The sequence below is a fragment of the Camelus bactrianus genome, chromosome 5 (assembly GCF_048773025.1).
Source record: "Camelus bactrianus isolate YW-2024 breed Bactrian camel chromosome 5, ASM4877302v1, whole genome shotgun sequence".
Classification (NCBI taxonomy): domain Eukaryota; kingdom Metazoa; phylum Chordata; class Mammalia; order Artiodactyla; family Camelidae; genus Camelus; species Camelus bactrianus.
The window spans coordinates 44,903,970-44,929,829 of NC_133543.1; the positions used below are offsets into that span (position 1 = coordinate 44,903,970).

Genomic DNA, 25,860 nt, shown 5'->3' on the forward strand with positions numbered 1-25,860 from the left:
ACTCTACAATGTCCTTGGGAAAATGTCCGGCAGGGAGTGGGGTGGGGTGGTAACTCGTTTCCTTTCTACGATAAAGTCAGTTTTAAAATGTCCTGATTAATATACTTCAGAGAATGAGCCTTGCTTCTCTTACAGTTTTCTTCAATAAAGTATTTTTTAGTTAGGATTGCCAGGTTTAGCAAACAATAATACAGGATGCCCAATTAAATGTGAATTTTAAATTAAAAAAAAATTTTTTTTACGGTATGCCCTATGCAATATTTGGCATCCCTGTTTTTAATACCTTGTTAACTAAAAAGATGTGAGGTCAAGTCTTTCTTAGCAGATTTTCCCCTAGTTTTTTGCTTTCTGTGGATTTGGGGGCGGTGGGGGTGGATTAGGTGTAGAGCAAGGATGTCTTTGTAGCTGGAATTTTGTTTCTTCCTTTCTCATTCCGCAGGGAGAGTCTCAGTGCCTCATAAATCTCTCTCAGCCTCTGCTGTACACAGTGCTCTTCTCGCTTTTTCATATACGTTTTGTGTTGTGTTGAAACGTGGGTTTATCGTCTAAACTCCCCCAGGATGATGTGAGCTGCTCAGAGAGAGCGCGCTGCTCACCTAGCTTCCTCCCTTCCACTGGGTTCCCGGGCGTCCTGCAGCCTCTCCTTCCGGGCCGCCCCAGGTGGGCGAGGAGGCGCAGCGGGAATCCTTCAGTCCCACCTCTGACCCAGGTGCCAAGGGAAACTGAGACTCGGGAAGTGGGCCCTGGGGGCGTCGGGAAGGGAAGGGGGACAGTCAGCGGGGCGTTTCGGTCCTTCCGGCCCCGCACAGGGAGGGGGAGGGCCTAGCAGGCCTTGCCCGAGGCCGGGCCTGGAGGCCTCCTCCGGCCGCCCGAGGCCTGCGGATCCGCCCTGCCGGGGCCCGCGAGGCCGGGAGCCGGGGCGCCTGGGCCCGGGGGTCCCCCTGCCCGGCCGACGGCTCCGGGCGCCCGGAGTCTGGGAGGCCGGAAAGCTCGGCCCCGGGGCGGGAGGCGCCCAGGCCCTTCCCCGCCGGCCGACCGCTCCGCGCCTCGCTTCCGCCAGGCGAGTCTTCGCCTCATTTGTTGCATTGTTTGCATTAATACGAATATCTTGTTCTGTTTGTTTTGTCTCCTGGGAGCCAATAAAGCTGTGATTTTTTTCTTTACACCAAATGCAGCTCTACGGGCGATCAATCAATGGGTAGTCTTCGGATAATCTGTGAGAGTGAGAAATCTAATAAAGCTAGCGACTAAAAAAGGAAAACAAAATCTATTTCTCTCTTAGGTTAACTACGTCAGGATGTGTTCCACTTCTGCTGCTTGAGGTGGGTTTAACTTTTTTTTTTTTTTTTTTTGGCTTGTTTTGCTTGTTTGTTTTAAACAAATGGATTCAAATGTCAGGATGGGAGGGGAAGAGATTTGAGGGGAAAGAGATAAAAAGAGGGATGTTTGGGTGCTTTTTACGTTTTCTGATAATGGGGCGGTTCTCGCAAGAAGTGGAAGGAAGGTACTTTATAACATCCCAGGAAATGAGAGAGATGTAGGATTCTAATAAGATGCATTTCGTCAAAGAGGCCTTCCCCCAGTTTTCCAAGCAGGCAGGGAACGTAAATTCATAGAGAAGTTAACTAAGGAATGGTAATAAATGAAGTTATTTTAGTGTCCCCTGCCCCCATCCCTTGTTTCCTCCTCGAGACGCTCAACTCCCCAGACGAGTTTTTGGGCGCCCCCTCCGCCACCCTGGGCCAGGCGAGGAGGATGAGAAGGACCTGCCTCAGCTGCTGCTCTTCTCCTCACAGCACAATGCAACTGAAATCACTTATAAACAGATCAAAATAACAATCTGAATTATCTAACATTAACAGCTGAGCTGAAAAGTCCAAGATTATGTGATGAATTGTTAAATTGCAGCAGCATTGTTTTGGATTGCTAATTTAAAAAAATAAGCAAACCCCATTGACTCCAGATATGACAACTGAAAATACCCACAAATTATTTAATAAATGAAGCGTCTAACAACTTTAACACTTCCTGGTCGCCTTGTTAATAAATGTAATTTGAGGTAGATTTTTAAAATCTTCAATCTAAACAGTGAATTCATTACGCGCCATTCAGATCTCTGGATGCCTATGGACTTCTTGGAATTAGGTGTTAAATAGACAAAAGTGAACCAAACTGCCTTTAAAAGCACAGCATGACCATGTAATTCTTTTTCCAGTTTGTGGTAAAAAATGATGAAACTTCTTTCCAAGTAGCTATCACCCAGATTTAGTGTGAAAAGTAGTGTAATTGTAATTCACGCCATCAGGGTCTATCGCTGATAGACGATCAGCTGTTCTGTAGTGGGGAGAGGCTTTCTTTTCAAATAGGAAAGCTGCCAAGTGCTCTGCGATACCTCCAGCAAGCTTATCGGATTGAGTTCAGAGCCAAAACAGCAGCTGCACACATATGCAAATTGGCAATTAATAGTATAACATTCTGCAAAAAAAAAAAATGTTTAAAAAAATTTTTAAGAAAATAGAAAGAAGCTACCTGAACATTAACCTTAACTGTAACTGGGACTTCTAGGATGAATGACTAAGGATTAATTACCCTCTGGAGAGGGCTTGCTCTTTATTATCTTCTCTCCTGCAGATCGTCTTTGTTGTCTTGCTGAGTTTTGTCTGTTTTATGGAACACAACAATGGACTCTAAAGGAAGAAGTTTAAAAATAACTTAAAAAAAAAACTTAGATTTTGATTCCAGAAAAGGGTGGAAATTTAGCCCTTTCCACTGATCATTCTTTCTCTGCACAGAGATCACAAAGCAAGAGCTTTAGTATCCTCGTGAAAAAGACATTTTGTTCTGGATGTCATCATCTCCTTGCACTACAGCTTGCAGTAGGAACAAGCTTCACGTCCGGGGGGTGCTGCCTGTCTCTGTCTTGATTTCTGTCTGTCTCTTCTTCCCATTGACAGGAATGCCGTTTGTATGCTTTCTGCAGCAGTTTGCAGAAATCCAGCAAGATTTATGGTTTATGTTGCCCAGCATGTATAAACACAGCACTCTCAAATGTTTAAAGGGAAAAAAATCATGAATTTGTTAAATTTCTTAACATCTCGGTCCCCCCACCCCACCCCAATTCTGACACACAAGTGCACTGTTTCCCCTGATACAGTCATACAGTAGTTGTGGTTGGAATTCAGTTGACAACCTAAACCCCAAGAAAGGCCTGGCATTTTTCACAGCAGGCTTTGCCCACTGATTGGAGTCTTCCCCTCTCTCCAGAACAGGGGTGGGGTGGTTAGCAAATGTATCAGATAATTTGTGAATTCTTAATAATCATATTTCCATGGTCTGCCTATTTCTGGGATGTGGCAGGTTTCAGAAACATCGGTGTTTGGGGTTTTGCAGGTCTTTCCAAGTTCCAGGAGTTTGAAATTTGAGTCAGGATCCTGATTCCCTTCAATGTGTAAGGGTGAAGTAGGTTTTATTTTGCTTTATTTTTCTGGATGTTTTGGGATGAGATTGTATCAGTCCTGGCTGTAGCATGTATCATAAATGCAGAATCGCGACCATTATTTCTCCCTTTTTCTCCTTTTATCACCTACGCTTCTGGCATTAGTGCTTCCAGTTTTATTGCGAATCAAGTGTGCCTTTAGTTTAAAAACATTCTTTTTCTTACACCCTAGGAACACTTCTTTTATAATCTGAGACAAGTTTTGGATTATTAACATTCCAGTTGAAAGGATACTGTACATTTTCCTTGCCAATATGGGCTCTGAAGTTTGAATACTAAATTTTTAATAAGAACTTCACTCATGTAGAATTTAAATATGTTTGTATTTCTTGGGAAAAAGGTTTTGGATAACTGTCAATTAAACACCAATCCCATTTGGGGTATGGAACATTTTTAGCCCTTAGTAAGAAGCACACACACACACACACACACACACACACAAAATCCTTTCCTCTAAATAACCAGCTCTGGGTCGGTTATGCACTCTTTTAAACATTTGTCATTAACAGAACATTTTTTATCTGATTCCAATAAAAGTATCCTATGTTCTGAAGATTTTAAGGTATAGGAGAAAAACTGTCAAGCCTAAATTTTATTCATAAGTAAAGTATTATTTTTCTTGACTTCTGATCCAATTTGAATGAATTGTTAGGCTCTTCTGTTTTCTTATGACTAAATAAAAACTGGTTTAAAATGATATATAGTAAGTCAGTTGAAAAGTTGCTTTTGAATAAAACAGAACAATGGGAATGCCAACTTTCTTTCCTCCTCTATAACTTCATTAACATGGTTGTATAGACATTTGCATGCAAAATGTAGTTAACAAAAATTACACAGAAGTAAATTTAGTCCTTTAGTGCCTACCTCTATGGTAAAATCAGACCATTTGGCATAGTTTGAAGTCTTCCAAGAAGCCTGGTTTCCACCTGGAAAATAAATTACTAAATTTGAATGTGTTACTTATACTATGATGAGTTGTCTATCTGTTACATTTTATTTTAGTGCATATACTAGAAGTTGTACTTAGAGTTTTCTAAAATTGTCATCTGTCAAGGTAGAGAATTATAATATAATTATACCCAGAAAAAGTGTTCTGACTTTAGATTATTTTGGTACTGTTACAAATATGATGCATTTTTAAAAATTCAGAATGTTTGTCACAATTTCATATGTTCCATTGTCAAATTTTGGGATTAATTTAGATTAGCTATAACTATTTTAACCAAAGCTTATTTTATTTGCATTTATTGATCCATAGATCAAGCATCCATCCAGGCTTCGATGTCACACATATACATTGTTACAATCTGTAGCTATACTTTGCTTCATCCTTAAATGGAACATCATCTCAAAATTTTCTAAGCATCGGATAGATATAAAATATTTATCAAATCATTGTTGTATTCTCAATTTGACATATCGAAATGGTCTTGTTTTAAATCATAAACAGTTTGCATTATAGGAACTATTTTGATTAATCGAAGAGTCTGTGTTGTATGACACAAAGTATCATGAGATGATTGGTGAGATGTCATGGACAGTGAGGAGAACACTCAATTAACTTCTCCAGAGAGGAATGATGTTTTCTAGTGCTGCAGGTGTGCACAGTGGGAGGAGATGAGATGTGGGACCGTGGCTCAGTAAAAACCCTTTACAGCAGCTAGTGACAAGGAGAAATCATGTGTCTCATTAAAATGTGTTTGTAGGTTTTTCTTCATCTTAAAGGAAAGTGCATTAATCTCCTAAAGAGAGCAATATTTCTTTCTGAAGTGTGCACCTTCTAAGTTGAGTTAAATAACCAGAACAGGTGTGGTTGTGGACCTCTATATTCTCAAGCCCAGAAACTTTATAATTCACTAAAATATACCCAAGTGTGTCTAATCCCTATACCACTTTCATAATAATTATAAGTTCTATTTTTGACTTTTTAAAATTATAAAGCACTTTGTGAATCCAGGTGAATATATAATAGATACCACCTTCCGTGGGAGCGAAAAGAAGAAAAAATTGATTCATATTTAAAGGTGCTCTATTGGCGCAATATGATGTTAAAATATTTTATCACAGCACAGGGTATTTGTTTTGAAGAATTTATCTGGAGGATTCCATATAGTCTTTACTTAACATGATAAAAGAGTCATATTTTTAGAAAATCATGCCTCTAAGAAATCTACTTGGCCATCAGATTTAGTCTAAGAAGTGATGGCGAAAGAATAATACTAATTTATTGGTTAAGTCCTTTCTCTATGCAAGATACACAGTCCCTCATTCAATCATACTAGCCACCTTTTGAGATCAGCATTATCATTTTACTGATGAGGAAAATGAGGCTAAGTTTAAGTCACATAGCTAGTAATGGACAAGCCCCTATGGCCTTGGATCTCTGAGGTCTGCACTCTTATCATGTGAGGCACTTCCATTCTGATGTCTGAAGGATGTAGGCATGGAGGAGGTTAGAAAACCATCTCTCCCCTCTTAAAATTCCACTTTTCCTTTACTAAATCAAAGAGAGTCAATGAAGTGGTCCAAGAATTTAGCAGTGTAGTCAAGGTCCATTTGATTGGAAAGTCTTTATATGACTAGAAGCAGGATTGCTTTGGCACATGCATAAAGACTCAGGCGATCTACACATCCATCCTCAAATTTAGCAATTCGAAGCAGTTAGCTTCACGGACAGTTTTGTATGCATTGCTAAATGCAGACACAAAAACTGCATTTGCAAAAAGAGGAAACCCAGTTAAACTAGGTTGCAAATTTGGCCCTAATTTAGCGTAGCATTTGTGATACATATAGGTTAGAGTGACATTTATATAATGGTGTGAAATATGAGAAAGTTCCAATGCTAGACACAAAGACTTTTTAAAATTGCTTTTGCCTACTTTGGTTAGTTTAAGAAACAGGAGGAAGAATTTGGTTTTTCAAGTGATGGGAAGCTTTTGAGGATGTTGGAACACTGTTCGGTCCCCTGGGGTTCTGCCTGCTGTACAATTTTAAATGTCTTTTAGCTAAAAAATTGGCCAACAAGGGAAACACAGAGATGAAATCTCTTCTTCCTTATCTGAGAAGTGAGAAGTTCTAGGTGGCTAACACAATCCAATTGTGATAGTCAAATAAACGGTCAGCTTTGGTGGTCAGATGCCATAATCATTCCTCGTAGTTAATATTGCTATTTAACTAGAGTAACTACCTATATATTTGAATTTACTTTGCAGGTTTTGTCCTTATGCTCTGTTAGAGACATAAGTTTCAGCTTAAGCAAGATAGCCGGAAATGAAACTAGATAAAATATTCACGATGTTTTACATGAATGCTGCAGTCATGGTACCTGAAACTATTTCCATTTCTCCAGTGAAGACCACTGGAGGGCAGTGTTTTCTCCTTTGGGAACAGCACCAGGTTTCTGATGGAGAATGCATTAATGGCTTAAAAAGGCATCTGGGTTATGGAAAATGAGTTGCACTTCTAATTCAGACTGTGTTTGGAATTTACCCCTCCTAGTTACCTGTCATTCAGGTTGTTGCTTATCATACTGAGTCAAATTAGTCATACCTAAAATTGGAACCTAAAAGAAGATCGTGCACAATATTTGCTATTTGGGAGTCTTTTGATATTTTATTTTAATTGACCATTTGAGGATTTTGCAAAGTTTGCTTTATTAATATAAATAGAAAATGAAAGATGGATATATGAGTCAGAATGGGGCATTTTAAGTAGCTGCTTTGCACTTCACAATTTCAATATTTCCTTAAGTTTACATTAAATTTATTTTCAATATATCTATGTATGCTTGTCACAAAATCATTGCCAGCATTTTCTAGAAAGAACAAATGAAGACGTTTCTACAAGTTATTTGCCATATTTTATGGTATGACTTGTTCCTTAGGTATAGTATGTAGAAAAATATTTAGAAAATTTGAATTTACAAACTGATCTGTTACTGAGTATTAAATTATAAAATTACACTTATTTGTGTTCCCATTATTAAAAAAATGAAGCTCAATTACACAATATAATTTGAGGGAGGGCCATTTATTTAATCTTTACTTAGAGGCATATAATGCTAACTGAATTCTTTTAATTATACTAATTTGTTTCATTTTTAAAAATGAAAATATATTTTCACTCTGCTTTTTTTTAAATCAATATATAATTTTATTATGATGATTTATTTCATTTATTTTTTTCAATGAAATGCCTACGAGCTGGCCTCAGATCATTCCTAATCCACACCAAACATTCCAAAGCCACCCATCACTTGAGGAAAACCATATGTTTCAATGTCCACATCTTAAATATTTGCTTAAAGCATTTTATTTTTGTAACATTATTTCTGGTTATAAGACTAGTAAGTATTTATTGTGGAAATTATAGAAATAATATAATGAAATAAAATCACCCATAACCTAGCCAGTTAGAGAGAACCACTCTTAATTTTTTAGAGTATATCCTTATAGCATATTTTCCTATGCACTAATATGTTAAATTAAATGACATCGCTCATTTGTGAACTACATTTTTCACTTAAAATGTATCACAGATATTTCCCCATGTCATTAAATACTTGTCAACAGAATTATTTTGAATGCCTATATACTGCACCATAGTTTATCTAACAATTTCTCTAACAAGGTGTATTTGGTGGTTTCTAATTTTCCCACATTATAAACAATGCTATGATGAACATCTCTGTAGACAATATTTGAATACATCTATAATTATTTCCTCCAGATAAATTTCTGAAAGAAGAATGTCAGGGTCAAAAAGTTTGTGTGTGTTTTTTTTTTTTTTAACAAGTTCTGATACTTAAAGCCAAAGTGTCTTCCAAAATGAAAGTGTGTAATAGGAGTCTCTAGTTATCCATACCTTCACCAGCACTGAATGTTAGGTTTTTAACCTTCTCTAATTTGATGTTTGAAAAACAAAAAAAAGTGTTCTTTTAGTTTCAGTTACTTTGGCCACTTGAAAAATTTAATGTTTCACATGTTTATTAGCCATTTATATTATTTCATTATGGCTTGCTTTTTCCTATACATCATCCTTTTATTTTCTATTGGGATGTTTGTATTTATAAATTAATTACGATAGTTCTTCATATAATAAGGATACTGACCATATGTCATACATTTTACAAGTATTTTTCCAACTTAATATCATATTTTGTTATTGACAATTTTTAAATTATCAATTTCTCAAATGTTTTAAATGAAAATTTCTATCCTTGCTTATACATTTAGAAAATATTCTTCACAAAGATTATTCACTTATATTTTCTCCTACACATTTGATAACTTGTTTCCTTTTTGTTTTTTGTTTTTATTTCATGCTTTTAATGCTTTAATCTGCAATTTATTGTAGTTTATCATGTGAAGTGAAGATTTGATCATTTTTTCCAATTGTTAAGCAGTTGTCTCTGGATATTTGTTGAATAGTATACTTCTTTCCTACTGATTTAAAAAGAATTTTTGAATCAAACCGAAAGCTTTTATATTCCAGGGCCCACTCCTTAGATTAATTTCTGTTCCACTGATTACTCTTCTACTTTTATCACAATATTTTAAGTATACATTTTTACATCTAGTATTGCAGGTCCCTCTTAAGTAGTTTTTTTTTTTTTTCTGAAAGTTTTCTTTGTTGTTCTTGCCTATTTATTCTTTATATCCTTCAGATTTACTTTATTAAGTTAAAAAAATTCACTTGAGAACTTATGTTTTGCTATGGAAAAATGCCCAGTATATATTAAGTGAAAAGCAAGTTATAGAACAATAAGTATAATATTATCCATCCTAGAATTTAAAAAAAAAAAAGTCAGAAAGAGCATAGAAGTGTGTGTGTGGTTATGTGTGTGTGAGTACACACCTTGTAGATACCTATGGAATTTCTGGAAGAATAGACAAAAAAATTGTTAACAGTGATTACCTTTGGGGATTGGGAATGGACACTGTGGGAAAGAGGAACTTCTGCTTTTTACTATAATGTAGTCCTTTTTAGGTAGTTTGGATTTAAAATTTTACCTTAACTTCTAAACAGAATTACATTTAATTTACAAACAAAGTGGGATATCCTTATAATATTATCATTTTCCATATAAGAGCACTTTTATAAAAGTTTTATGTTCCTCAGTAAAAGTTTTGTAATTTTCTTCAGGTGAGTACTACACAAGCCCTATAGTTTACTAGTTTATCCCTAGATTTTATATATCTATAAATATATGTAAATTATATATCTATATCTATAGATTGATATACAGAAATATAAAGATATATTTCATACATATGTATGTTGAATAATTGTTATTTGTATATTTGTCTCATTGAAGACTATTATCTGTTTTTCTTTAAATTATTGAAAGAAATGGTTGATTTTTAAATTTTCTTGACTTTAAAAATAATCCTAAAGTAATTTGTCAGTTCAAGTTCAGGTTAAAGTTGTTGGTTTAGGTAGAAGTATTCTAGTTTACTCAATATAATTGTTTTTATTTATATGATTTTTAATAGCAATTATGAAGAATTCTCTAAAATATAAATGACTGCAGAATATATTACCTGTCATTTTCTGAAAAGAAATGCAAAAGAATAATGAACAAAATAATTATTAGTATAGATAGGATTTCTATGAATAATTTATGAGAACCTAGACAAGGAAGAAACAATAAATATGACCTATTTTGAGACCTGTAGACTTTTTTCCATATTTGTAGTAGAAGATACCTATGCTATTTTTCATATTTTTTCTTTTCAAAAGGAAAGTATTTTACTGCTATTATTTCTGACTATAAATATATAACATTCTCATTGTAAAAAGCATTCAAATATTATAGGAAAAAAGTATTCTCTTTTTTGAAGATCGACCATAATGCTATCATTCAGACAAAAAGCTACTGTTAGTATTTTGCCTATTCTTCAAGAATTAATTCTAATCATGTATATTTCATATATTTATAAATGAGACCACACTATACATACTGTTTTATAGCCTCCTTTTTTCAGTTAATGTATAAACACTGCTGTCTTTTAATGTTCATAAATGCAGAACTTCATAATTCTTAGTGGGTACCATAGAAGTGTTTATTTTATTTAACAATGTTCCAAAATTTATTTGATCAATACTCCATTGATCAACATTTAGTTTTCAATATTTTGCAATGAATGTTCTAAAATATCTTTTTATATTTGATACATTATTTCCTTAAGAAATAGAAATGCTAGATCTATGAGTCTGCATAATTTTAAGACTTGATACATACTGCCTAACATTTCACCAAAAAGTCATAGTAATATTTCTCTCAGGCCTTTCCAATACTAAGTGTTAATACTGTTTTTAAAATCTTTTATTATCTGACAGGTGGGAAATGGTATTTCATTGTTCTTTTAATTTCCATAATTTGATTAGTAATGAGGTTTATCATGTTTTCATATGTTCATGGTCTGTTGTTATTTCCATATTTGTGAATTAACTATTCTATTTTATTCCTCTTTTTCTTCTGGAGTATATATCTTGTTTTTGACTTGTAAGTGGCTCTTTAAAGATTGAAAGTATGAACTTTTTTTGTGATATATATTTCTTTCAGTGTGTCTTTAGTCTTTTTACCTTATTTGTGTCATTTTTGTCTTATAAAGTTTTTATGTAATCAAATTTACACGTTATCACTGAATTCAGTGTCTTTGGTATCATTATTAGAAAGAAATCCTCTATGACAACATTAGTAAGAAAAATTTCTTCTATGTTTTATTCTAACTATATTTATGTTTTCATATTTTGCACTTATATCTTTAACCTATCTAGACTTTCTTTTTTAAGATGTAAGTAGAAATCTAACCAGATTTTTTTTCCACGTGTTTATGTCCCCATACCATTTTTGAGCAATGTATATTTTCTCCACTAAGTTCTTGGATATAATGTAATCTAGGTCCAGATTTTATCTTCCATTTCACTGATCTGTATTAATGCGATCTGTATTAGTGAGATTCTGAGAATATTGTTCAGGTTTTTTCTGCAATAGTGCTGTGTAACAACCACTCCCTTTCATCTCAGTGTCTCACAACACCAAACATTTATTCCTCTTTCATGGGTATCTGGGTCAACTGTGACACTGCAGTGTCCGCTGGACACAAATGGACTTTACTCCAGGCTCCTGGTCAGGTATTATGACTGTTTCACATGCATCTCTTTTCAGACTGAAGTAACAGTAGCTCCCTAGAACATATTCTTCTCATGGTAAGTGGCAGGAGTTCAAGAAAACTTGGCCACATTTTAAAAATCTCAACATTCTCTTTTCCATTCACATTCTATTATTCCACATGGCCAAGCCCTAAGTGAATAGGAAAGGAAAGTATGTTGCCTTCACAGGTTAAGGACTTAAAGAAAATGAAGAATTATAAACAAATGATACAATCTACCATGTTGTGCTAGTTATATTTTTTAAGTCTCAGATTCCTCACTGTTAAAGTATGATTATTGTGAAGAGTCAATGATATGTATGATAAATGTCAAACACATTGCACCTGGCATCTAGTAATTCAAAAAATATACATACACTTCCTCACAGTATACTACAGCTTTGTAAGATACTTTAATATGTGGAAAACATAATAGCTCCTACTTTATCACTATTTCTTTTATAGGATTTTTCTGACTATTCTTTACTATTTTTTCCCAAATGAATAGACTTTTGAGTCCATCACATATGTTCATCTCATTGATAATTAAGGAAAATACCTTCTCAATCATACTACTTTTAGAATGTTGAGCAAGTTGTTTCAAAGCCTTACCAAGAGATGATTTAGGGATTATTCTTGGGACCCTCTAATAATCAACGTATTTTCTGCTTATTCAAAAAAGCCAAAACTATACTGCACAAATTGTCAAATGATATTCAATTAATTGGGGTGATCAGTATCTTGAAAAAATAAAATTCAATTTAGGATAATGATTGTATAAAAATGAGGCTCAGAAGTAGCAAATGCTCATAAATATTCAGTGCAATATAGGATTATATAGTAGCATCTAGGCAAAAAGGACAGGAGAAAATACTTTAAGGTTTATCAGCAAAGTACAAATAGTCAACGGTGTGGGAGAAAGCAAGCACGATCTTCGTGATTTCCCTAAATAACCTCAAATAGTCAAGGGACAGTTTCTCTTCTGTATCAGGTATTAATTATACTTTCATTTGAAAATTACTCCCTGTTTTGGATCACATTTTTACAGGATATGGAGAAATTGATGAGAGTTGAAAGAACAACAACAACAAAAAAAATAGCTAAAGAGATCTAATTTCGGTCCCTGAGGAAAGCTAAGGATTGCCATTATTTAGTCTTAAAAGGCTAGGGTGTGACTTGCTTGATATTCAATTGTAAGATTTATTTTCAGAGAAAAGATGCCGAGCAGGGGTTCCTCATGTCTAAATAAGAAAAAGTTGTTTATTAAAACAGACAGTTTTATGTGACTTTGTTTTTAAATTGAAGTATAGTGGGTTTAAATGTTGTGCTAATTTCTGGTATATGGCACAGAGATTCAGTTTTATATATATATATATATATATATATATATATATATATATATATATATATATATATATTCCTTTTCATGATCTTTTTCATTATAGGCTATTACAAGGTATTGAATATAGTTCCCTATGTATGTGGCTTTTATAAGGAAGCAATGTTTGTTAGGTCAAGAAAACACTAGAGATAAATACCAAGAAAGATACTTAAATTTCATTTCTAGAAAGACAAATATTCTATTTTATAAGTAAGAGAACAGGCAATTATCAATCTGCTTAAAACTGTCATTTGAAGGTCAGTGACAGATCAAGTGACCCCTTCTAACACTGTGAGCCTGTGCATTTATCTCAAGTTGTCTAACACTTTAATCTGTATTATTCGTTAATGAATTAACTCAAATGTTTATTATGTGATTTCATCATAGCAATACACTGACACATTTATGTACATTTTGAATATAAAGCAAATAGCACAGTTGTCTAATTTACTCTTATTTTCTCTTAATAAATAGCAATAAATATATTAGAAACACATCAGTTATTCTGTGTGGGTCATTTGGGGCTATTATTCACAAGCTTTTAATAAAATGTTGCCCAAACTCTACCCGTTCATTCTTAATTATAACATAGAAATTTGGGGTTTTAAATGTACTTTCAAGTATTACTTTGAGGCTTAAATTTAGAGCCATATATTCAAAGTTGTCCTTCAAAGACCCAAGTTTTGGAAATAAAATGCTCTCTTAAATGTTATTTGTTCTGAAAAAATGAATTTTGAAAGGGGGCATCTTCAAAGCATTTAAAAAGGGGTCTGTAATACAAAATCCAAGAAATTATCAATAAAAGGGCAATTGGGAGGAGCTGAGACATACTCTGCTTTTAGTCTTATCGGCACTGACTGTTCCGTGTGTGTGTGTATCATATATATATATGAAGAGAATTTTTAAGAAAGAATAAATGTCACTTTTCAAAAATGTAACACAAACCTGTCAATTAATTTAGATCCAATCATAAGAAGTATGTTTTGGTAGAAAGCAAGAATGAGGTAAATTGGTTTTATTTTTATTTAATCATCTGCCAGTGATTCTGAGAAATGTGTAAATGTATGTGGAAAGCACATTAGTGTATTCCTAAGTCTTAACTCAGTGGTGTAACAATGTATTTGCATATTATAAATGGGTCAATTAATCTTTCTCAACTTTTTAAAGAATAGTCTTTCCAAATTAATGATATTATTTGCCATGATTTTATTTTGGCCCAAGTGAAGCCCTGTTCTCACTCTTCACTGCTTTACTCATTTCTACCCGATTAAACAGCCTTCACTTCTTGAAAGCCTTCCAGTGGGTTCCATGGGTTTTTTCACTGCATTTTCCAGCTATTGATAACTTCATATTTGCATAACTAATAGGCTGTCAAAGTGTGTTGATGTCTGTGTTAGTTTTGAATATCCCTTAACATTTTCTTTGCACTGGAGCTAGAGAGATCAACTTATTTGGAAGATAGTTTGTTCAAAAGTGATAGCCTTGCTGTCTTGGTCACAGAATTGCCAATGCATGCACACACATGCACAAGTTGAAATTGATGTAGGATGCCTACTTCAAGTTGAAAGATCAAGTTAGCTTTATATTATTTTGTATTTTATTCAAACATCCATTCCTTTTTTGTAAAACAAAGGGGAAAACAGTACCATAGGACTCTGCTTTCAGAACTGATTATGATCTTAAGGGTGAAGATAATGTTTATTCTGCCCTGTAACTTACTGTCCCACCACTAACCTGCACCTGAGTTATGGCAGCACTCAATACGTATTTGTTGCTTAGATGAACTAACAATGTAATATAATGGTCAAAACTGGTCCTTTGGTTCTTCGAATTTCTACATAACTTTGTTGTTTTTAAAGCTACCGTTTAAAAGTATTTAGCTGGCACTTTCGTTCATTATAATCAGCGGTTTAGCAGTGTTCACCAAAATATAACACACATGCATTTGATCCAGCTTTCCAGTCCTTTGAACCTATCCTGTAAATTACTCAAACTTACCCACAAAGACAGGTATGCAAGGCTACTCACTGCATCATTATTTTCAATACAAAATACTTGAAAGAAACTGGAAGTTCATCACTGGCAGAATAAATAAATTGGGGTACATCTATCTGTACTTTGGAATACTATACAGCAGTTTTAAAAGAAGGATATAGATCAACATATGAGTACATGGAAAAAATCTACAAGATTTATGGTTGAGAGTTAAAAAACCGAACAAGCAAAACTCTCCAAATAATTTATGTCATGTAAATGCAGAAGAATATGTTCTGAAGTGATAGACACCACACATTTAATCTTATTTACCTCTGGGATAGGGAGATACATTGATAATAAAATGATGTGCTTTAAAGGTACAAATAAGAGCTTTCTTTTTTTTTTAACATTTTTTATTGATTTATAATCATTTTACAGTGTTGTGTCAAATTCCAGTGTAGAGCACAATTTTTCAGTTATACAGAGCTTCCACTTTTTACTCTAATACATTGGTGTATTGTTTTAATTTTTAACAATGAGCATGCATTTGTGTAGTCAATAATTAAATAAACCTGTGACTTTTTAAAAACAATACTTTTTTATATAGAGAAACTCTTCCTTGGTAAACAATGGTTAAAGTATAGTGTAAACTATTTATAATTATTCTCTCCATCTCTGTCTTTTTTGCCTCTCCTCTCTTCACAAATCCCACCCATTACAAGGTACGAAGAGCAAAGAAAGAAAAATCTCTTAAAAAATAAAAAATGGAAATAAATAAAGATATGCCTTAAAAATGCCTTGTTCAGATTATGTCCCTCTCTTTCTTTAGTGGCAAAATAACTATTTATACACATGATATTGAGACCACTGGAGGACCTGGAGTGTTGGTCCCCCTTGGTAAACTTCTAGGGAGATGCAGTTAGTTGATCATTTCTACCAAGACTTAAAGATAGAATAGTTCTGAAATCATTTTTTGTGTGAGAAAAAATGGTTTTTTGAACATCCAATGTTAGGATTTTATCTCTTTGTCTTATACTGATTAACATCTGACTAGATTATTTTTCTTCAAGTACTTCTTCACATTGCTTTAATTTCACTACTAGGTATTAATGTTTATTAACGTATATTCCATTGTGGTGTAGTATTTCCTATTTATTTGCCTACCTCATGCATGACATTATTTATTGCTGAGACTGTCTCGTCCATGCCCTTGCAATCCAGGTATAAAAACAACAAAAGCATTACTCATCTCTTGTCATTTCTTACTGTCTAGTTTTATATATACTTGTATACAATTTAACATTTTGTTATAAAATTATTTTCCTGTTTCTATCTGTATTATCATATGGGAAATATTTTAAATAATGAATAAGGAAGAGTAAAGCTGACATACAATGAGAAATTGCCTTTCAAAGAGGGTAAATTTTAAAATGTTATAAATGCTTAAACTTGTGCTTGCTCTATGCAAACTCTCATTTAAATTTTGAAGTTTTGAGTTCCACTTTTCAAAACTTCTAGTATCTAAGCCAAGTCTGTCATTATTTTCTCTGACGCCTAACTAAATCTGAACAGATTTCTGTCTTGAAAAGAAGAAACACTTTTTATGATTGAGGCCCAAGGTTGTCTCATTCAACGATATTCTGAGCTGACTTCTAACGTAAGACTATTAAGAATAAATTTGGGCATCACCTGTCCCGTTAGCCGCCACAGAATCTGATCTGGTCAGTAGAAGAACTACTAACCAAATAATCATTTCATAAAACATCACTATTTTCCAAATTAAAAAGCATTACGCTAATAAGATGAAATAAAATCTCATGGTAGTTACCCCTTTTTGCTGTAACTACTCAAATTCAGAAATAGCCACTCCCTTTTCCAAGAAGAGAAGAATTTTAACTAAACAAGGAGAAAATAAGTCCACTTTAACACATTTTTCTATTAAAACGTTCCAAGGAAAAAAAAAGCCAGGTAAAACCCTTAAAGCAGGAAAATACAACAAGAAATAGTGTGGCTTTTTGTTTGTTTTTAATCATTCATATTATTTTCTCTATTCTTTAAATCTACTTTTCCCTTCCTTCTAAAAGAGTTGTATATCTACAGTCAATGGAAAGTGAAGACATTGTTGCAGGCCAAGTAATAAAAGATATGTTAATGATGTTTAAAAATATGGAAAATCCTCCCGAGGCCTTTCCAGTCCTTTAGAACATTGGCCTCTCCTTACATTCTATTTTCTCACCCTCCACCACCTCCATCTTTAATCAGTAGTGCCATCATTACAGCCAGCAGAACAAACGGTGCTGTGGGAACTACAACTTTCATTTAAATATAATTCAAATTCTAAAATAGTTGGTGTAATAAGATAGACAAGTCCAAAATGAATTCACTTAAAATAAGCTGTTATGGATTAATTAGTTATTCTAGTTATTTTTTTATAAGATTGCTTATTGTATAGATATTTATATGCATCTGTTACATATATTACTACATGTGAAAAAAAAAAGAAATATGCACATGAAAGGGAGGAAGTGGTCAATTGTTCTGTGTTAATCAGAAATGGCTTCTAAGAGAAAGGGACTCCACATATCTCGACATATGGATGGCTGATAATTTCACGTCTGTAGAAAGCTTTAAGATTATAATGGACCAAAGGACTACCTGAACTTTTTACTTCTAGAAATTGCAGTGTTGTCACAGGAATGGAACAACTAAAAAATATACAGAGAGAGAAAATTATTATTATATACAATTCTTATTATTGGTCTGTTCGTGTTAAGGTGAAAAACTTCCCTTCTTTGAGCTTTGTTTTAAAGCTTTATTTCTGATAAACTGGAAATAACTTCATATATGACAAAGAAATCTTTCTTTCTGTTTTCCATTTCCATTTCCACAGAACAACATGCACAACAAAAAAACACAGTTTGATAACTGAATTCTACTTTAGGACCATTTTCACACAAATCTAAATATTACACTGGGGAGTGTATAGCTCAGTGGTAGAGTGTGTGCTTAGCATGCATGATGTCCTGGGTTCAAATCCCAGTACCTCCATTAAATAATTAATTAATTAATTAATTAATTAATTAATTAATTAAAAAAAAAAACACATTGAAAGAAATGTCTGTGTTGTCAGCAGGAATGAAAATTTTAAATTACTTTCCTAGAACTACAACCAGTCCTCATGTAACCTCCACTCGAAAGAGCCAAGAGCAAGATGAATGTATTCCATTTACTAAAACCACCATTTATCTTTCTAACATTGATGATTTTAGTAAGATTATACTTTTAAAAAAGTAACAGACTAAAAGGATTATATGTACCTGTACCTGATGAAGAAATTAATGAGACTATAAAACTAATTTTACCTATTTATTTGCTAGCCTATGTTTCTATAGAAATTGAGCTCTAAGAAATCTGCTCCTAATGATCTTTTTCATGTCCTTGTTGGGGTGAACTAGGATACCATTTCTGATATTTTTTATACTGAGAATACTTCATAGTACTTCAAAATTCAAATAATCTTGAAGATCCCATCTAGCATAACTTTGGCTAAGGGTTTATTATCTACCGGTAACTAGATGTCAAAAGTAAATCTTTGTTCAATAGCAGGGTGGGGAAAGTATTCTGTTACTCTCAAACTTGGTCCACTTCTCTTAAGGGTACACTGAATAATTAACTTTATTTATTTTATTTTTTCTATTTTCTTGGCTAAACGGACTTCAAATAGTACAACAAGCCACCTAAATGGCTTTCTTTTGAGATAAGACGTCCTGTAGAGACTTCGGATAATTTTACCCAACGCTTTCTGCCTTGACCAACATGGTTATGTTCTGAACTAGAAGTTACAGGTCTTTCATGGTCTCATTTTATAGGTTCTGAGGAATGGAGCTTCCACTACTTTCCTGGGAAGACAGTTCTCCAGTGTAGTCCCTCTAATTATTTAAGGTAGGTCTTCATTTATTTAAAATAGCTGAGTTATTCAAGTTTGAAAAGCAGCTACTGCGTAAGCAGCCTGACTTAAAACTGACAAAAGCAAGGAAATTCTGGATCCATAATTCACCTTCCACCCCTTGACCCCACAAGCCGCCATATTAGCGTGATCACACCAAAATACCAGCTTGTGTTTACAGTTTCAGTCCTCCTGATGGCGGACGGGCGCGTGTACACGAGCACTCGCTCTGTGTGCACTGAATAGGATCACGATCCGGAGAGCTGAAAATGTAAACACAAGCTGGTATTATGGTGTGACTGGCGGTTTGTGGTTCTTTGTTTGAATACTTTAAAAATGGGCACCCTGGCAAGAACAAAAGAGGCAGAAAGCAGAACTGCTCTTAAATGGCTTCTCTCATCTTTGTTCCTCCTCAGGTAGACCCAAAATAACTTATCCACTTGACGGGGGTCCCCCGCAACCATTTGTTTTTGCCTAGTTGGCTACACTTCAACACAACAGTTTTGTTTTCAAATGCAGGCCGTTAATACTTTGCGTTTGGTAATTCTAAATTATTCTCTGAGTATTTGCAAGCAGTACACTTCTCTAGTCATCGTTTGTAGCAAAACCTTCCATGTGGCAAATTCATTGATGTGTTTGATGTGTTCAGGCAGGAACCTAAATGCCTTATGTGGCCTTGTTTTAGTATTTGTAAATCAGCAATCGTTCTTTTACCTCAAATGAGGATTGGCATCGTGGTAGCCCTATTAGACAACACATCTACCTAGTCTTCTTGCTTATGCTATTTTAGTCATTGATTATGAAGTGCAGAAGTTAACTTCAAGAGAAATGTAAAGGGTAAAAAATCCAAAATTTTAAACTTTATTTTAGCATAACATCTACTTGCATTGGTGGTCCTTTAGTTTTCTCTGCATCTTTGTCATTTCTCCATCTTAACACTGAGTTCATTCATTAGCTCCTCACTGTGAACTTTGATTCTGAAATAGATTTACTTGTAAGATAAAGAATGATCATATCATTTCAGGGAGAAAATTAAGACCCAGAAAGAAGGAAGGTTGAAAACAAACTCATTTCCTGAAAAATGTCAAGGTGACTCATGATATGCTTGACTTTGCAGTAAAGTACATTGTCTTATTTTTTAAAAAACCAAAATTTCTCTCTGGAATTAGGTATACCATCACTACCCCAAATTGGAAAGCAAAGGAACAGTGGGTAGCTTGGCAGATCCCTCTTCTTAAATAAAAATTACAAATTGATTTTACACCTATTGAGGTAGCTGTTCATCACTGTAAACTTATTTCTGACATCTGTTTCTTTTAGAATCTTACAAGTAATTGAAAAACAAAAGTGATTTTTGTCAATACAATCGAGAGGCACTTAATGTAAAGATATAAACACAAACAACTCATGGTTGTAGACAGTTTTGATGTAGACTGCAGTACTTAATAAAGGAATAAGAGGAGTCTTAGCTTGGGATTTTTAATGAAATGCCACTCAAATGGAAGCAAGTAATTTCAGAAGTGTTGTCAGTCACTTTAGACTGAAAAGAAATAACAAGAAACAGCTTTTAAGATATCAAATAATCTGCACTCAAATGCTGTACTATAGCACCTTACCTTTGAATAGGCCAACAATTTACCTTGTTTGTTTAAAACCTATTGTCCTTGATCACTTCACAAAACTGCACAGCTTGATTGATCTTTGCCATCTTGTATCTTGCTTCTTTCTCTCAGTCTGAGATCCCTCACCAAGAGAGCATGCAAGCATTTCACAAATTATAATAAAGGAACCACCTACATGTACATCAATACTGACAGATCTGGATCATCTTATTTTCACCTGATATATGTTCAGGCTCAACTGAAAACTAAATTATGGAATGAATAGATATACGGGAAGAGTGAGTTTATCCTTATCTTACACATATGTTTTGAGAACAGCTGTATGAAGCTATTTTGGAGATTCAATATCTATGGCAACATGTTCAGATATACAAATAATTAATGTATAAAAAATTGACATTTCCACAGATTTTATCCCCAAAATCATATAATTTAATATCTTGTGTTTTCTATTTCATATTCGGGAGAAAAAAGTCAATGCCACAGCATTTCATAGCTTTAAACTTTAGCTTTTGGTTTTAGAAATCTTTAAAAAATTATTTATTTCAAATATATGATTGTAATTTTACAGAAAGTTCAAAACATCTTTGAACCTGTAAACATTCTTATTACTCCTCATAATTTGCATTGACCCTCATAATTTGCATTGACCCATCTACTTTCCAATGTCATCACTTTCCTTAGCTACCTCATGCCACTAAATCTGTTGGTAGCAAATACAGATAAACAAAAGTGCCCTTGGGTTAGAAGACCTTTGGCAAGTTTATCTTGTGGAAACCAGCTAAGAAAGGTAAAGTAGGGGTCAGAAAAGCTGCAGCAATGGCCCAGTTCTACATTTGTAGTAAAAATAAATGGACGGATGGAGATGGATGGTGGTGATAATTGTACAACAATGTGAATGTACTTAATGCCACAGACTGTACACTTTAAATGGTAAAGTTTATGTATGCTTTACCACAGTAAAAAAAAAAAAAAAAAAGAGAGAGAGAGAGAGGCTAAAATTGACTTGATTGAGAAATTATGGACTGACTCTAAGAACTTAACTTGCCCAGCAAAAAAGCAACTAAACTACAAAAAAGATGTAAACATACCTGACAGCAGGAAAAACCAAACTTTCTTTCCAGTTCATTGGAGCAAACACTTAAGAATTCTTTGCCCCTGGAATTTTTTCAAACACAAACTATCATGTAAAATAGCCAAAGGATAATATTAAATTAAGACCAAGTTTATTAAATATTCTTTAGTCCCTCCTCTGTATTTTTTGCAACAGGTTCCAGGTTCCCATTTTTTTAAAGCCCATGCACATGAGCATATAACTTACTTGTATGACTATTTATAACAATGAAAGGGAATAAAGTTAAAATAAGTGAAAAATAACACTGCCTTAAATACTAATGAATTTTAAGTAGTTGAATTTTTTAGAAGTAAACTCTAAGTCATACTGTAGGGCCTACTTTTCTAACTTTTAATAGCTTTCTAAAAAAGCCTCAAACCTTGAAGTGCATGCAATTAGAAACATGCAACAGTGAGGCTAGGCTTAGTCACAGTACTATTTCAATGCAAGCTGCTTCTGTTTTTGGTGTCCTACAGAGAAATGGAATTAGAATGTTCTAACCTCTGCTCATTCTGTAGGTGAGAGTATAAAGCTGACTGCTTTAAAAAATGGGGTAGGGGGAGTCCTTTCTAGCCAATTCTTTCTCATGTTTTATGTATTAGGTGATTATTTTACTATGATGTGGATGATTAAGGACAAACAATTGTGTATACATAATCAGCTCCAAACACTCCTGGACAGATTGCCATGAATGTGACCTCTCTGTGAGCAGCAGAACATGGTTTATGCCTCATATTTGTATTATCTTGCTGGAGTTTTTTTCCCCTGCTGTATGGCTTTTAAGGCTAAAAGAGAGCAGTGTTATATAAATTTATAGAATCTCAGGGTTGGATGAATTTTAAACTCATCCAGTTCAAGCACCCATCTGATGTTTGAATCTCTTCAAGTACTTACACAGCCTTAGCTTTAATAACTTAAGTGATGGTAATGCTTACTTCTGCTGAAGCATTTATGAGAACAGGAAAACTAAGAAGTCAGGAATAAATTACTATTTCCTCATCTGCAAGAAAAAGTATACAATTGAGGATTGAATGAAATAACCTATATGATCAGGCCTAGCACAGTGCTAGAAATATCATACATACTTAAAATAGCTAACACTTTAATTCATTTATATGTTTCAAGTGTCTAGTGCTTGTAAATGTCACATAATTTTTTGAGTCCCTGGTCGTCTGTTATTGCATTAAGATTGGTGTCACTGAAGTGTCATTAGACTAATATGATTATATAGAACCAGGTCACAATTTTTTTAACATTGAAAAAATAAAGATAATTCTATTATATACTAGATTCTTATGGTGTTAGGGTAAGGGCTATGTCATGATATATTCACATAAATATTTACCTGTTCATTTAGTTTACTTCCCCACTCACTCACTAATGCTAAAATCTTATCATGGGCCATAAAAGCCAGCAGAAATCTTATGATGGCCTCAATAAATGCTCATCTTCACAAATACAAAGTTGCTTTTTGCTTCATTCAGATATCCTGATTGACTAGATATTGAGGAGGACAAAACCCTACTAACTTCTGCATCTAAAATATCCCACAGGTCTATTAATTTCATATTCAGATATTTAAAAAAAAAACCCACAAGACTACTCTCTGGTAAAATTGCCTTCAACTATTATAGTCTCTGAGCTATGTTTTTAAATGTTCCTAAAAATTTCTAGCTCTATGATGATGATTATTATTAAAGTAATCTGAATGTAAGCAGTTTGTTGAAGACAAATTAGTTCAAAATATGAATATGTAACCTAAAATTTCTTAAAGTAATTAGCAGCTCTGCTTTACCTGAAAGATGCAGTTATCAGGAGCATGTAGTTTAATATCAGCACATCTCTAATATCGATGTTATTTAAAGCCATACATTAAGAGTCATAAGCATCTGTAGTGACAGAAGAAGCATGCAGCAAAGTACTGAAAAAGTGGAATAGAATTAATTGGTTTTGGTCTACCCACTTCAAATGAGAAAATAGCAACAGGAAAAAAAATTAAACACTAAATGTATTCGTTAGGCAGGATCAGCAATCATGCTGCCCACACATGATCTGCAATTAATTTGTAAATAAGAAGATTCATCACCTGGAGGATAATAAACTCTAGTTTTATGGCCCCAAAGACTAGACAAGTAAAAACCACTAATGAACATACTGTATAAACACAGGGGCAAGAATGTACATTGGTGAGCAAGTGAGGATAACAAGGAGATTCTGTTTTGTTATTAAAGCAGACCAAAAGATACATGACACATATCTGGAGATCTTTCTGAAGTGTTAACACTGCTCAAAACAGGGTCACTTAAAAGGCATGGAAAAGTGTTACAACAAGGTAAGAAGGGCAAAAGTTGATTTTTAGAAAGAGCATTTTTTAAAAAAGGAAAGATCAGTGTTTAAAAAATACCCCTGAGATCCTTATCTTAATTTTAACTAATTTTTATAACTGTACATTAGAAAAGTCTTACTAATGAATAATAAATAATCTGATACGATTTTAGTTTACCATCTTCAGATGTGACTTGGACTATGAAGAGATGTCTTCAAATATTATTTATTGAGAAATTAAGTATTAAATGGAATTTCCAATTTTGCTTTACTTTGGAAGAGGCTCTGATGTGAAAACTAATTTCTTTACTGTAAGTTACAGTTGTATAACACACCTTAAGTTTGAATCCAAAACAAAACTCTCTATATCCATTCAAATATAAAATGTCTTCTTTAGTTCCAGCAAAGAATTCTGAGAAACACAGAGAGGTAAGAGAATCAATTGGGATGTTTATTTAAAAATACAGAGTACTAGGGGGAGGGTACAGCTCAGTAGTAGAGCTCATGCTTAGCATGGACTAGGTCCTGGGTTCAACCCCTGGTACCACCACTTTAAATAAATGAATGAATGAATAAATAAATTTGCCTCCTCCCACAAAATTAATAAATAAATTTTTAAAATTTAAAAAAGAATGTTAAAAAATATAATAAAGTCCTGATCTCCACCTCATACCAATTGAAATAAAATCCTGACAGTGGGGCCTTAGACTCTGCATGCAGTTTAGCAAAATCCCTACTTGATTCTGATGCATGCTAAAGTTTAAGAATGACTTTACTGGCTAGTCAATATTTATTATTATCACCAAATATTTCCTTTCCATAAACAAAAAATTTTTTAATGGACATATGGAAATAATTTTGCAAAGTACAAAAAATAGACCTGAAATTACTTTTATGAAATAAGTTCTCAGACCTGGAGTCACCTTAATGGGATCAACAATATTATTAATGCTAAAATTAAAAAAGGAGAAGGAAGTCAAGGGAAGTCATAATAAATAGCATTCAAATTTTTGAATGCTCTAGAAATCAATTATTAATTATAAATATAATTAATATATTAAAATATATCACTTACTGAGCAACTTCAACTATCAAAACATCTCAGTACTAAAAACAAATGTCATAGAGTATTCAAAACAGATTCAATAAAATATACTGAAGTCTATGTAATTCATTAATGTCATTTATATTTGACCTAATTCTGATAACTGTATCTATATGGTTTTTTTAAATCATATTAGAGGTAGCAATATTTCAGAACAAAGTTTGGGGAAAGGAGACATTTGCTGCTGGCAGTTACTTTTACATAGAATCTGGGAAGAAGAGAAAGAAAACTTATTTAAAAATAACCCCACAAATACTAGACTATACAAATATACTGTAAAAATGAGCTCAGAAAGTATAGATATCTGGAGACATTTAATGTAGGGTTAAACACTAGAATAATCTGTATATTCTGTGTAGTACTGTAACTGATGCTCACGATGATCACTGTCAATCATCAGGAAACAGATTCATATGCTCTAGTTTAAAAAGGGAGAGAAATGTATAGACCATTTTAGAAACATCTTAATCCAGGTTGTTTAAAATTAACAATTCTTACAAATATTAAAGAGATAAATTTCACCTATCATGAAAATTCACTAGTGTGATTTACCTCAAAGGGAGACAAGGATTTTTCCAAATAGTTTAACTTAAAGAATGGAGATTGTGTTACTTAGACATAGGCTCCATCTAGTGGCAAAAGGCGATAGTTTCGGGGTAACTGTGTTGTTGCTAGATTAGGACAATGTGGAACTGGCTACATCCAGAGGTTATTGTTAAAGGCTTAAAAAATGTCTAT

At 33.6% G+C, this 25,860-nt stretch overlaps 1 long non-coding RNA gene across 1 annotated transcript; it reads left to right on the forward strand.

Moving 5' to 3' along the window:
* Nucleotides 1–516: 516 nt before the first annotated feature.
* LOC141577643 (uncharacterized) lies at nt 517–19,068 on the forward strand. Its single transcript, XR_012506878.1, has 3 exons — nt 517–709; nt 1,283–1,322; nt 18,880–19,068. It is a non-coding gene; the product is annotated as an uncharacterized LOC141577643 (long non-coding RNA).
* The last annotated feature ends 6,792 nt before the right edge of the window (nt 19,069–25,860 follow it).